The 14525-nt window shown below is 40.9% G+C and overlaps 1 pseudogene; it reads left to right on the forward strand.

Annotated features, from left to right (window-relative positions):
• The first annotated feature begins 1039 nt into the window (after positions 1-1039).
• Positions 1040-13212, forward strand: LOC142875386 (ATP-dependent zinc metalloprotease YME1L1-like; annotated as a pseudogene).
• The last annotated feature ends 1313 nt before the right edge of the window (positions 13213-14525 follow it).

A 14525-nucleotide genomic window follows, 5' to 3' on the forward strand; every position in this document is an offset into this window, starting at 1 on the left:
GCCATCGGTTAGTGCCATTTTATTAGAGTGTACATGTGGTGTCTGTTTTTCCATTCTTGACACATTTCACTTAGGATGGTCTCTAGTTCCTCCCAAATTGATGCAAGAGGCATTAATTCATCCTTTTTTATGGCCGAGTGGTACTAAATGCTTAAAAGATGAGTCTAAAAGACAGAACAGTAGAAAAAGTTCCAGAAACAGCAGCTCGTGACAAGGTCAGTTTGGGGACAAGAAAAGAGGAAAGCAAACCATAATACAAAACCTGTGGAACTGACTGGAGTAATAAATGAAGCTCTTACAGATGCAGTATTTCAAAGGTGGCTGGATCAATTCAAAAATTAAATACATTTCCTACCATAAAGGCAGGTTTTATGTGCAAAGTGTTTCAGCATGTAATTCAGAGAACAGGATGTTATCTGTGAGTTTGCTGTTTCTGTGAGTGGTTAGCCTAGTAAGGATAAAGGGCATATCTGGCCAAGCACAGTGGCTCATGCCTGTAATCCCAGCACTCTGAGAGGCCAAGGCGGGAGGATCCTTGGACCTCAGGAGTTTGAGACCAGCCTGAGCAAGAGCTACCCCCATCTCTATATTTAAAAAGAAAGAAAAAAGAAAAACAGAAAAGATAAAGGGCATATCTGAAGTTTCTAATTCATATTAGGTAGCTCCACATTGCTTTTTCCTCCATAAACTTATCTAAATTTAAGCATGTTTGTGATTTGTCCCAATACCCATTTTGGTGGCATTTTTGGGCTCCTTTCCCTAAGAATTTTAATGAATTAAGTTTCTTTGAGTTTCAAGGTAAATATTTTAACTTATAGCTCAGAATAGCTGTTTTCTTTTTTCCTTTGTCATGTGAGTTCTTTGTGAAGTGCTTTGTTTTAGCTGTTTTGGACTTTTAGTGTTATGTTGTCTTTTTACATTAGCTGTTCATCCAGAAATCACAGCTCGAGGTCCTATTGGCTTTCCTAGGACAGAGTTGGAGAATCCTGTGAACCAAACTGCATTGAAGGCCACTGTTGATAGAAAAGAAATGGTTACCATGAAGAAACTTGATTTTTCCAAAGACAAAATGCTAATGGGTAGGTTTTCTTTATGTTTTTTTCTACCTTTACTTTTCATTTATTAGATAATAAATTATTTTCTTGGCAAATATGCTATTTAGGCAGCGAAAGCTGTGTTGAATCTCATCTGAATCTAAACTTAATCTAAAACCTTCCTGCCTGAGTACATACATGTTGCAATAAATAACTTCACACAGCCCTGGCGTTGGCCTGAGATCCGAATGGTGGAACCGCCGCTCCGAGACGCTCCCTGAGGTGTCCTGAGCCCGGCTGGTCCCCTCTCTTGCTGGGCTGGTCTACTGGGCAGCCATGAGGGGGACAGGTGCCCAGGAGGAGGCCTGAGGCCTGTGGCTGGACACCGCGGTGTTGAAGAGACAAGAGTGCAGGTGGGACACTGGCAGGTGGCAGGCCCTTGGGCGTTCACAGCGTTACGCCCATTAGTTCTTCTTAGAAGACCTTTTCATCTGACTGAAGAGAGAGGTTAAAAAAAGAAAGGTTATCGGAACATGAAAATATATTCTTGAAAACGACAAAATTAGGCTTCTTAAAGAGCAAATATATTCCGGTTGTTTATATAATTATACTTGTGACCAGGCACGGGGTCCCCAGGCATTTCCTCTTGTCCAATATTGCCGTTAGAAAGGCTGGCTAGTTTTATTCTTTCTTTAATTTTTATTTTAAATTTCAGATTGTCTTAACAGCTGCTTACATAGGACTTTCTTATTAAATAGTAAGTTTATTTTATAAAATAGAATTATTCCATCCCTTTCGATGTAAGGATTAAGATGATAGTTCTGACAGCTGTGGTTTGTAGTTGCAAATTGTTATAGTTTGCTGTGTTGTGGAGTGAATTCTACCCATTTTCTTTTTCAAAAACCTTTACTCTGTTCAAAATATTTATTAATAATATTAAATTATGTTACTCTAAAATGACTTTAAGGAGAATGATTTTTTTTAAGATTAATCCCATATCAGATACATTCATCCATCCCTCAGTATCTGTGGGAGGGACTGGTTCCAGGAACCCCTGTGGACACCAAAATTCAGGGCGGCTCAAGTCTCTTATGCAGAGTGGCAGACTTTATGTATATAACCTCTGCTCATTCCCCCAAATTCATTACATCATCTCTAGATTGCATATAATACCTAATACCATGTAAATGCTGTGCAACTTGTTGGTATCCTGTATTTTATTTTATTTATTTATTTTTTTTTCCCCTCTGGATGCTTTCAAAGTATTTATTTGGTATCTAGCTTTTAGCATTTTTAATATGATAATACTTATATATGCTTTATTGTTTATTTGGTTTTTTTTGTTTAGTTTTGTTTTTAATTTTTTTTTATTTTGGCATATTATGGGGGTACAGATTTTAAGGTTTCAATAAATGCCCATTTCCCCCCCCTCCCCCCAAAAGTCTGAGTCTCCATCATGACCATCCCCCAGATGGTGCACATCTCACTCATTATGTATGTATATACCCGCCCCCCTCCCCCCTCCCACCTCCCCAATACCCTATTACTGTAGCACCTATGTGTCCACTTAGGTGCTACTCAGTTAATACCAGTTTGCTGGAGAATATATCTGGTGCTTGTTTTTCCATTCTTGGGATACTTCACTTAGTAGTATGGGTTCCAGCTCTAACCAGGAAAATATAAGATGTGCTATATCACCATTGTTTCTTAGAGCTGAATAGTACTCCATGGTATACATATACCACATTTTATTAATCCATTCTTGGATTGATGGGCACTTGGGCTGTTTCCACAGCCTTGCAATTATGAATTGTGCTGCTATAAACATTCGAGTGCAGGTGTCTTTTTTGTAGAGTGTCACTGGATCATTTGGGTAGATGCCCAGCAATGGGATTGCTGGATCAAATGGTAGATTCACTTGTATCGCTTTAAGGTATCTCCATATTGCTTTCCACAGAGGTTGAACTAGTTTGCAGTCCCACCAGCAGTGTAGGAGTGTTCCTCTCTCTCCGCAACCACGCCAGCATTTATTGTTTGGAGATTTTTTGATAAAGGCCATTCTCACTGGGGTTAAGTGATATCTCATTGTGGTTTTGATTTGCATTTCCCTGATGATTAGAGATGTTGAGCATTTCTTCATATGTTTGTTGGCCATTCTTCTGTCTTCTTTAGAAAAATTTCTGTTCAAGTCCTTTGCCCACTTTTTAATGGGGTTACTTGACTTTTTCTTCCTAATTTTCGTGAGTTCTAAGTATATTCTAGTTATCAGTCCCTTATCGGATACATAGGATGCAAAAATTTTCTCCCATTCTGTAGGTTGTCTGTTTACTTTCATGACTATTTCTTTGGCTGTGCAGAAGCTTTGTAGTTTGATCATGTCCCATTTATTTATTTTTGTTGCTGCTGTGATTGCCTTTGGGGACTTCTTCATAAACTCTTTGCCCAGGCCGATGTCTAGGAGAGTGTTTCCAACTTTTTCCTCTAGAGTTCTAATAGTTTCATATCTTAGGTTTAAGTCTGTTATCCAGCGTGAGTTGGTTTTTGTGAGAGGTGAAAGGTGTGGGTCCTGTTTTAGCCTTCTACAGGTGGCTATCCAGTTTTCCCAGCACCATTTATTGAAGAGAGATTCTTTTCCCCAGCGTATGTTTTTGTCTGCTTTGTCAAAGATGAGATGGCTATATGAGGATGGTTTTATATCAGGATTCTCACATCTGTTCCACTGGTCAATATTCCTGTTTTTGTGCCAATACCATATTGTTTTAATTACTACAGCTTTGTAGTATAGTTTGATATCTGGCATATTAATGCCTCCCATTTTGTTTTTGTTGCCCAGAATTGCTCTTGATATTCGGGGTCTTCTTTGGTTCCATACGAAGCGTAAAATTATTTTTTCTATATCTGTGAAGAATGCTGATGGGATTTTAATAGGTATTGCATTGAATCTGTAGATCAGTTTGGGTAGTATAGACATTTTGATGATATTGAGTCTGCCGATCCACAAGCATGGTATGGATTTCCATCTGTTTACATCCTCTGCTATTTCCTTCCTCAGTGTTTCATAGTTCTCCCTGTAGAGGTCTTTTACGTCCTTGGTTAAGTAAATTCCTAGGTACTTTAATTTCTTTGTTGCTATTGTGAAGGGAATTGAGTCTTTGATTTGGTTCTCAATTAGATTGTTGTTGGCGTATATGAATGCCTCTGATTTCTGTGTATTGATTTTGTATCCTGAGACTTTACTAAATTCATTGATCAGTTCCAGGAGTTTCTTGGTTGAATCCTTGGGGTTTTCTAGATACAATATCATATCATCAGCAAACAGTGAAAGTTTGATCTCTTCTGCCCCTATTTGGATACCTTTGATTCCATTTTCCTGTCTGATTGCTGTAGCCAAGACTTCCAGCACTATGTTGAACAGAAGTGGAGATAGTGGGCAGCCTTGTCTGGTTCCAGTTCTAAGTGGGAATGATTTCAATCTTTCCCCATTCAGTATGATGTTGGCTATGGGTCTGTCGTATATGGCTTGTATCATTTTTAGGTATGTCCCTTCTATGCCTATTTTCTTAAGTGTTCGTATCATGAAAGGGTGTTGAATTTTGTCAAAAGCTTTTTCTGCATCTATTGAAAGAATCATGTGGTCTTTGTTTTTGCTTCTGTTTATGTGGTGAATTGCATTTATAGATTTACGTATGTTGAACCATCCCTGCATCCCTGGGATGAAGCCCACTTGGTCGTGGTGGATTATTTTTTTGATAAATGTCTGGATTCGGTTAGCTAAGATTTTGTTGAAAATTTTTGCATCTATATTCATTAGGGATATTGGTCTGTAATTTTCCTTTTTTGTTGCATCCTTTCCTGGTTTTGGTATCAGAGTAATATTCGCTTCATAAAAGGTGTCGGGGAGGTTTCCGTTCTTCTCGATGTTGTGGAATAGTTTCTGCAAGATAGGTACTAGTTCTTCTTTGTAAGTATGGTAAAATTCAGGTGTGAAGCCATCTGGACCGGGACTTTTCTTTTTAGGGAGATTTTTAATTGCTGTTTCTATTTCAGCTGTTGAGATTGGTCTGTTCAGGGAATCTATTTCTTCCTGGTTGAGCCTAGGGAGGCTGTGTGTTTCTAGAAATTTGTCCATTTCCTCCACATTTTCCAGTTTGTGTGCATAAAGATTTTTGTAGTATTCATAAATTGTATCTTGTATCTCTTTGGGATCAGTTGTGATATCTCCTTTTTTATTCCTGATGGAGCTTATTAGAGATTTCTCTTTTCTGCTTTTCGTTAGCTTAGCCAATGGTGTGTCAATTTTGTTTATTTTTTCAAAGAACCAACTTTTTGTTTTATTAATCTCCTGAATAGCTTTCCTGTTTTCAATTTCGTTTAGTTCTCATTTGATCTTGTTGATTTCACTTCTTCTGCTGGGTTTGGGGTTGGTCTGTTCTTCTTTTTCCAGCTCTTTGAGTCGTTTCATTAGATTGTCTATTTGTGATCTTCTTGTCTTTTGGTTATAGGCATTTATGGAGATAAACTTTCCTCTCAGAACTGCTTTAGCTGTGTCCCAGAGGAGTTGATAACTTGTCTCTCCATTGTCGTTTTCTTCATAGAAGTTTTTTATTTCTGTCTTGATTTCTTCATTTACGAAGTAATCATTTAGTAGGAGGTTGTTTAATTTCCACGTTTTTGTGTAGAAATGTGAGTTTCTGTTAGGGTTGATTTCTAGTTTTATTCCACTGTGATCTGAGAAGGTACATGGTATGATTTCTATTTTTTTAAATTTCTTGAGATTTTCTTTGTGTCCTAGGATATGGTCAATCTTAGAGAATGTCCCGTGAGCTGATGAGAAGAACGTATATTCAGTGGATTTTGGGTAGAATGTTCTGTAGATGTCTGTCAGACCCAATTGTTCTAGAGTTTTGTTTAAGTCCATTATTTCTTTATTAATTTTCTGTTTCGAGGATCTGTCTCGTGCCGTCAGTGGGGTATTGAAATCTCCGGCGATTATGGAGTTGCTATTAATCCATTTGCTTAGCTCCAGTAAGGTTTGCTTTATGAATCTGGGTGCACCTAAGTTGGGTGCATATATATTTAAAATTGTTATCTCTTCTTGTTGGACTGTGCCCTTCACCATTATATAATGACCCTCTTTGTCTTTTACTACTTTTGTTGGTTTAAAAACTAAATCGTCTGAAATTAGAACTGCCACACCAGCCTTCTTTTGGCTTCTATTTGCTTGGAATATTGATCTCCACCCTTTTATTTTTAGTCTATATGCATCCTTGCAGGTTAGATGTGTTTCCTGAAGACAGCATATACTTGGCCTGTATTTTCTTATCCATTCAGCCAGCCTATGTCTCTTGAGTGGAGAGTTTAAGCCATTCACATTTATTGAGAGAACTGATAGGTAAGGTAGATTACTGATCATTCTGTTGGGTTGGATGTTGTTGCTATGATTTTTGTCTTGAGCCATTGTAATATCTGGCCTTTAATATCTTTGGGTTTTGGTTGTTTTTATATTCGTGGGTTATTATTATGATGTTCCGTGCATAACGCGGTTTTAAGTACTTCTTGTAGGGCTGGTCTTGTCTTGGTGAATTCTCGGAGCCTTTGCTTGTCTGAGAATGTTTTTATTTCTCCTTCATATACGAAGCTTAGTTTTGCAGGGAATAATATTCTAGGCTGGGCATTGTTTTGTTTCAAAAGAGTGAGAATGGGGCCCCAGTCTCTCCTTGCTTGTAAAGTCTCATTAGAGAAGTCTGATGTTATTCGAATTGGCTTTCCCTTGTATGTTACTTGCTTCTTTTGTCTTACAGCTCTTAGAAGGGCCTCTTTAGTAGATACTTTGGTTAGTCTGATGACTGCATGTCGTGACGTCTTCCTGTTTGCGTTGAATCTCCCAGGGGTCCTCTGAGCTTCTTGAACTTGTATATCAAGATTTTGAGCAAGGCCTGGGAAATTTTCCTCTATTATATCTTCAAACAGCTTGTCCAACCCTTGAGTGTTGTCTTCTTCCCCTTCTTGTAACCCTATGACCCTCACATTAGGTTTCTTCACATAATCCCACAGCTCTTGTAGGCTGTGCTCTTTTCTCTTGTTTCTCTGCTCTATTTCTGTGACTGATTTATTTAATTGGAGGGTGTTATCTTCAAACTCTGAGATTCTTTCTTCTGTTTCATCTACCCTGTTCTTGAGACTTTCCACTGTATTTTGTAGTTCCTTGAATTGATTCTTCATTTCCAGGAGTTCGGTTACACTTTTCTTCAATGTGTCTATTTCTTTTCTCATATCCTGGAGACTTTTTGTGGTTTCTTGGTGTTGGTTATTGAGTTGTTGTTGCAGCTGGGTGAGTGTTCTTATGTTCCACATACGAAATTCCTCTTCTGTCATATTGGTTGCCTGATTTTGGTCGGTGTCCGTTTCTAGGGGGCTGGTGCTCCTCTTTGTGGTTGTGTTTTCCATTTGGTTCTTCATATTTCCTGAGTTCTTTCGCTGATTTCTTCCCATGTCGATCAGTTGTTGTTTCTTTCCTTAGGTTATTGTTTGGGTATTCACACACCTTGTTTAGTTTCTGAGGTGTTAGGTGGTGTCTGTGGGTGAAATTGGACCACTCCCTGTATATTGAGTCAGTGGGCGCCGTGGAAAGGCTGTGCAAGATGCTGTCCCTGTCAGTAGGTGGCGTTTGCTTGGAGGAACAGGCTATGGTGTTGATTTTGAGTCCTGTTATCAGCTCTCGTTCTGAGTGGAGCTGGGTTGGGTAAGCCTGCCCTCAGGCCGTTAGCAGGGGTCAAAGTTCTGTTCTATGCTTCCAGGGAAAGCTGTCAGGGTGGGGCTGGAATGGTCCCGCTCAGCCAGAAAGTCTGGGTGTGGGGGTAGGTCTGTCTGAGACCTGCAGTCTGCAGCAGGCCTCGCTTCTTTCCACCCTCCCCAACTCCGCAGCTACTCCTGGGCCTCTGCCAGCAGGCCAGACCACAAGCCACCAGGCCTCCCCGGACTGTGATGCCGGCGGGGAGGTTCACTGCACAGGAACGCCACCTGGGTTGGGCGCACGGCCTCCTCCTGGGAGGAGGGTTGCCCTCTAGGACGCCGATCCGCCCCAGGAGGCACACACACCTCAGTAGGCTGTTCACGTATAACCCTTCTGTGCCCCGGGCAATGCTAGCCCTCGGTGCAGGGGATCTGGTCTGCAGGTCCGACCTCTGGGTCCCAGAGTTCAAACTGTATTCCCACCAGGGAGAGGATTTCCGGACCTAATTCACCCACAGGGAGCCCAAGCTGGGTCTATGTCTCTCACCCTCTGAGTTGGCACCGTTTTCCTAGGAAGCCGGTGTCAGCAGCACCTGGGAGGGCGGGCGGGGTCCCAAATGGGAAGGTCCCGTTCCCTGGAGGTGCCTCCGGCTGGTGGCTGTATTGTCTCTCTGGGCAGCCGCGGGTAGGGTCGGCGGAGGGGAGGAGGAGGCAATATGGCGCCTGCCGCGCGGCTTGGGTCCATGCACACGGAGGTGCCCGGAGGAAGTTGGGAACCTGGTGCCACGTCTGCTACAGGCTCACCGTTGGCAGGCGGCGGCAGTCTCTGGGCTGGTGTCCGCAGGTCTCTCCACCCGCTGGGGAGCCCACCAGCAGTCCCGAATGCAGGGGAGGGGAAACAGCAAATCTACCTACCCTTGCCACTGGTCTCCGGGCTGCTCCGGTGGTCTCAGCCTCCAGTTCTCCTCTGCAGCCTCCTCCGGTGGAGTCTCCCGGGGTCTCAGGTACCCCTCCTTCCGGCCCTTGTCCACTGTATGCTCGTCTTCTTGCTTCTTTCCTCTAGTTTCTGCTAGAATCTGTCTTTTCTGCAGAGACCCTCTGTCTGGCAGTGTCATTCGTCCGCCATCTCCTGTATTTTATTAGTATGTTTTTTACTGATTTCCCCCTATATTTTCAATCCCCAGTTGGTTGAATCGATGTATGAGGAACCCATGGATAAGGAGGTCTGACTGTATTTGATTTGCAAAGGAAAATGGGTTTCATTGATTGAAATGCTCCCTTTTAATGCAGTATTTTGCTCAATTAAATATTTAGCAGAGGGTCTGAGGGAGGAAGTGTGGAAATTGATAACCAAAATCAAACCATCACACCAATCTGGTGGTGCTATTATTGCATATTGCACAGAAGATGCGACACCTATCAACAAAGCTACAACCATGACATGAGGGCCAACCGTTGGACATGCAAATTTTTTGTAGTTTCTTGTTTTGTTCTCAAATCAAGCCCTCCAGAAGGTTATGTAGGAAATTGCTGATAAAAACATTTATAAAAAGAATTCACCTACTTCTTATGTTTTTAAATACCTTCTTCTTTAACTTCCTTGAAGCCTCTTGAAATCACATAGAGGCATTTGTGGATTTTTTTTCTCTTAATAAAGAGTATTATTTAGACTTATAATATATATTATATGTGTTGTAGAGTGATTTCTGCCCATTTTCTTTTAAAAATGTTTTAAAGTAATATATATTAAAAAGACTATTATAAGGATTTAATATATTTCATGTTACATATGTGTGTTACAAAATTTAATTGATTAATGGCAGCAAGCTATAAGGCTTAAATGTCTAAATGCTCAATTCCCCCAAAAGAGAGAAATTATGTGTCCTAATAATGGATTCAATAGTTTTTCTAAGATTTTTCTCACTTAGTAAAGGTTTCCTCATCATGTCTTTCCAGTTGTAAATATCTTAAACATTTCTATATAACTAAGGAGAAGACAGTGCTATTGCCATATTATGCACTTATTGTTTTAAAAATGCATTTTTGCTATGTAAGCAATTATTTTTTGTTGTCTACATTGCTTGTTTTGCCATCAGTCATCTGATAGTCATTTCTCTTAGTGTCTTTCATTAGTCAGCATTATGGTAGTAAGTGTTTACTTTAGTGAGAGCCAAATGATCATTGTGGTTTCTAATGTCACTATTTCAGAACTGTACGTGAAGGTCCTTCTTTAGTTATCATCTGATTATTTTTCAGTTATCCAAGTCCTTGTGTTGCCTGAGCATGACAGATGGAATGCTGTTGAGCCCAGCTGCTTGCACAGACATGTGTCAGCATGGGAGAAAGAGTGGCGGACGAGCTTGTGTTTGGAATGGACCCCATGACCACAGGTAGCTGGAAAGAATGGCTTTAGTTCAAAAATAGTGTTTGTAGGTTTAAAGACATTATTTAAATTGAGTTATTTGTTTTGAAATTTATTTTACTTTAGGTGCTTCCAGGGATTTTGATAATGCACCTAAAATAGTAAAGCAGATGCTAACCGGATTTGGAAGCAGTGAAAAGGTAATAGCTAATTTTCATCCTTTCCACGTGTGAAATCATGGGTCAAGTGTCTCTTTCAGAGATGCTTCTGATTGTAAGTTACTAGCATTTACTTTTGCTTGTCTTATTTCAGGTAGATCTGAAGTGATTTATTGTAAATAGTATTCTAAATGTTATTCTCTGAATAACAAAAATAGAGCATTCTCTTAGGTCAGAATTAGCTTGTGAGATGTTAACTATGACTTCATGAGTTCAGCAAGTGCCGAAGTAAATTCTTAGCCTTTTCACGTGGGCTAAAAAAGAGCCCACTTTCTGAGCTTGCTTACTTTACGCTGTCCATGAATTTCAGACTCCCACACTGTCATGGTTGCTCCTTGAAGCACTTCAGTACTCTGGACTTTGGATTTCTGTATTTAGAGTGGCTCACCCAGGTTCTCCAGGGAGTACTCAGAACTAGATTAAAATGATTTTAAGTTTTCTCTCTTGCTCACACATTTCCTAATTGATTTCAGTCTTCATTCTTTCAGAGGAACAATGAAATTTCTTGGGGCTTAAAAGCAATTTTCTATTGTATTTCTTCCATTTCAGCCAAGATATTTATTCCTTTATATATTAGATTGTACTTTCTCTGTTAAATGTTGGTGTTGGGAGGCTTTTCTGTTCCATTAGTTTCATCATTTGGGTTATAGCTTGAAGTTATGATCTACAGTAATACAGGGAAACTGAGTCCAGACACTGAATCTGCCATTGCATAGGAAAGAAGAGTCCTTCTAAGGATAATGAAAATATTTTTCTATGTTTATTTTTTCATTTATTAAAATAACATAAATATATAATATTCCTAAATAGGCACTTGAAAATGGTAAAAGCTGTAGGCCCTCTGTTCACCAGAAATATCCCTCCAAGAAAGAAAGATAATATCTCATGCCTGTCATCCTAGCAGTCTGGAAGGCAGAGGCAGGTAAGTCATTTGAGTTCAGGAGTTTGAGACCTGAGCAAGAGCAAGACCCCATCTCTACTGAAGAAAATGGAAAGAAATTAGCCAGACAACTAAAAATATATAGAAAAAAGTAGCTGGTCATGGTGGCCCATGCCTGTAGTCTCAGCTACTTGAGAGACTGAGGCAGGAGGATCGCTTGAGCCCAGGAGTTTGAGGTTGCTGTGAGCTAGGCTGATGCCACGGCACTCTAGCCTGGGGAACAGAGTGAGAGACTCTGTCTCAAAAAGAAAAATAAAAAGAAAGAAAGAAACATAATAGATGCATCATTATAGCAGTGCTTTAAATATGTCAGTGAGGCACTTTGATCATCAACTGGGTCTTCATTTTATTCTAACCATGAGCTAAGAACAGTTATATTTGTGGCGATAAAAATTCAATATTGCTTTGTCTACAAAACCACAACCAGTGGTATAAAGGGGAAGATTGTTTACTCATTCCCTGTGTCGCTGGTTTCCCATTCTGACATGTGTTTTTTCAGGAAATATTACAGATGATTTGCTTTGCACCCACCAGTGTGCATGTGCTAAGAATTTAGAATAGGCAAAACAAGTGTTCCTTTGGGTACAATGCACATTACAGCCTAGGGTGAGAATAGTAAGAGTAGATTCAGTGAGATGAGTTAGTAAGCACTGCAGTAGTCCAGGCATGATAGAACAGACGCTTGAATGAGCTTGGTGAAAGTAGGAATGGAGAAACATGGTGAGTTCAAGAGATGTGTATATTGTAGAATCAATGTGTTTTTGTGATGTTCTGGTTGTGAGGGCTGAGGGAAGTTAAAGGTCTTTTTAAGATTTCCACCTCATGCATGTACAATTGTTGGTGCCACTCCCTGAGGAACCTGGAGACTAAGCTGGGCTAAGGCTGGCAAGTAGGGAGATCATGAGTTCAAGGGGAGGGTTGTTTTTAAATGTTTTTTAGAGCTGGAGTCTTGCTATGTTTCCCAAGCTGGATTTGAACTGCTGGGCACAAGTGATTCTCCTGCCTCAGCCATCGGAGTAGCTGGGGCTCTAGGCATGTACCATCATGGGGGATCCATGAATTCTGTTTTGTTCAGGTTGGATTTGAGGTACTTTGGTAAAGATTTCAAGTTAGATGTGTGGGTGTGGAGTGTGGTGGAGAGGTTTGGATGTTGAAGTTCCCCATTCATTAAGGCAGGGCTTGGCATGAAGAGGAAGACCAGGGTCAGTTCCAAAGTCTTTGGTGAATGGGAATATAATGAGGGTATTTGTTAGATGGCACATGAAGGGACTTGGATAGGTCTCTAGTCAAATGGTTCTGGACTTGGAAGGAATAGCGCTTTAGACAAGAGGTGGGGTTAGACATGGTCTGGGAGTGGTGGTGGGAACAAAGAGCTCACTTCTTCACCCTGAAACAGCTGGGGTGAGAGTGAATAGATTACACCTGAGAGGACTTAGGGAAAGCAGGATCAGCAGGAGAGAGCCAGGTTTTGACTAATTCAGAGGAGTAGAAGGAATGCTTTAGAGCAGTTGAGGACATGGAAAGTTTCTATAACGGAAAAGGTCTAGACCGTGTTTGAGACGAAGAGCTCTGTCCCTTCACTGAATGTTTATTCTCTTGTTCTGAATATTCATGTTATGATGTACAGATTCTCTCTACTGTAGAACCAAGCTTTTAAATGGGGTTATATGCCAATAGATTTTCCATTATCTAGGTACATAACATTTTTATATTTTCTCCCATTGACTGTGGTTTTATGCCTCTCCTGCATTTTCTACTTCTTACATATCTGCTTTTTATTTGGGACTCATATGAAAGAGCAAAATGTATCTTGAAAATTCATGCAAAAGAGCACAAGAATCTAGCAGAACCTTGACTGACCTATGAGACTTGAGATGCCAAAGAATTCCAATTGTTCTTGAGGGGAAGAAATTGGAAGTGAAATGACGTGGAGAAACTGTAACTTTACACTTATAGTTATACATCTTTTGCAGTATTTCTTATAGTCTGCCTTTTCTCTTTTATCTTTTTTTTGTGGACACATACTCTCACTGTGTCAGCCCAGTAGAATGCAGTAGCATCATCATAGCACACTGCAACCGAAACTCCTGGGCCCAAGCAATCCTCCGGCCTCAGCCTCCCCATTAACTGGGACTACAGTCACACACCACCATGCCCAGGTAATTTTTCTGTTTTTTGTAGAGATGGGGTCTTGCTCTTGCTCAGGCTGGCCTTCAACTCCTGAGCTCAAGCGATCCTCCCACCTTGTCCTCCTAGAGTGCTAGGATTATAGGCAGGAGCCATCAGGCTTGGCCTGCCTTTTTGACTATGTTCATTCTATTGAATATTCTGTGAAGGGAGAGAGCTCTTCTATTGAATATGAAATGGCATCTTATATCATTGACATTTAAATTCTTCTTGCCAAAATGTTAATGCCATCCCCATTAGATCATTTTCCTAGTGACTGGTCATGTTGAGCATCTTCTCCTGTGCTATTGGTCATTTGTATATCTGCCTGAGAATTGTGCATTCAAATATTTCTCCTCCCTTTCTTAGTTGACTTGAGTCAGTGGAGTCTAGTCTGCACTCTCAGCATTTGTTTTTGCAAAGAATATTTGCATGTTTACAGATGACCAAATGCTGGTCAAGTGCAAAAGAGCAAGAGAGGCATTGTGGGGATGGGGTACTTATTTGAGATCCTATGACAAAGGCCCTGTTAAGGGTGTAAACAGGCTTCAGAACAGGACAAGGCAACGTGGGCCTCTGGTGTCCTTAGGAGCTCAGAGGAAAGAAAGGCCAGAGTGCAGGGCATTTGCTCAGGCCAAGGTCGTTGCAGGTGGGAACAGGGGTGGGCACGGAAGAGCCCCTGAGAGGGGCAGCTCTAAAACGAATGCCATATCCAAACTGCTGAAAATCACCTCACAGCAGTGCCAGGCAGATAAGAACTCAACCACTCTCTGCCCTTGTGACCGTGGCAGGATCAGAAACCATACCACCACGTTTAGGCTGCTGAGGGAGGACGTACGCAATGAAGCAGGGAAGAAGAAAAGGAGCATGTCTGCTGTCCACCCTCCCCGCAGGTGGCCGGCCTGCAGCACTGCCCAGCTGACTGACGCTGACTTTCGGGCATTTATATGATTGTATTGGGCTGGCATTCTGTGTCATGGCTTTGTCAGTTTAAGCAACAGCACAGCTTTTTATAACTCGAGAATCATGTTCCCAGCCTGGGGCAGATGAGTACATGAATATGTAATTGAAAA

Source organism: Microcebus murinus, chromosome 14, assembly GCF_040939455.1.
Source record: "Microcebus murinus isolate Inina chromosome 14, M.murinus_Inina_mat1.0, whole genome shotgun sequence".
In the NCBI taxonomy this organism is placed as follows: Eukaryota; Metazoa; Chordata; class Mammalia; order Primates; family Cheirogaleidae; genus Microcebus; species Microcebus murinus.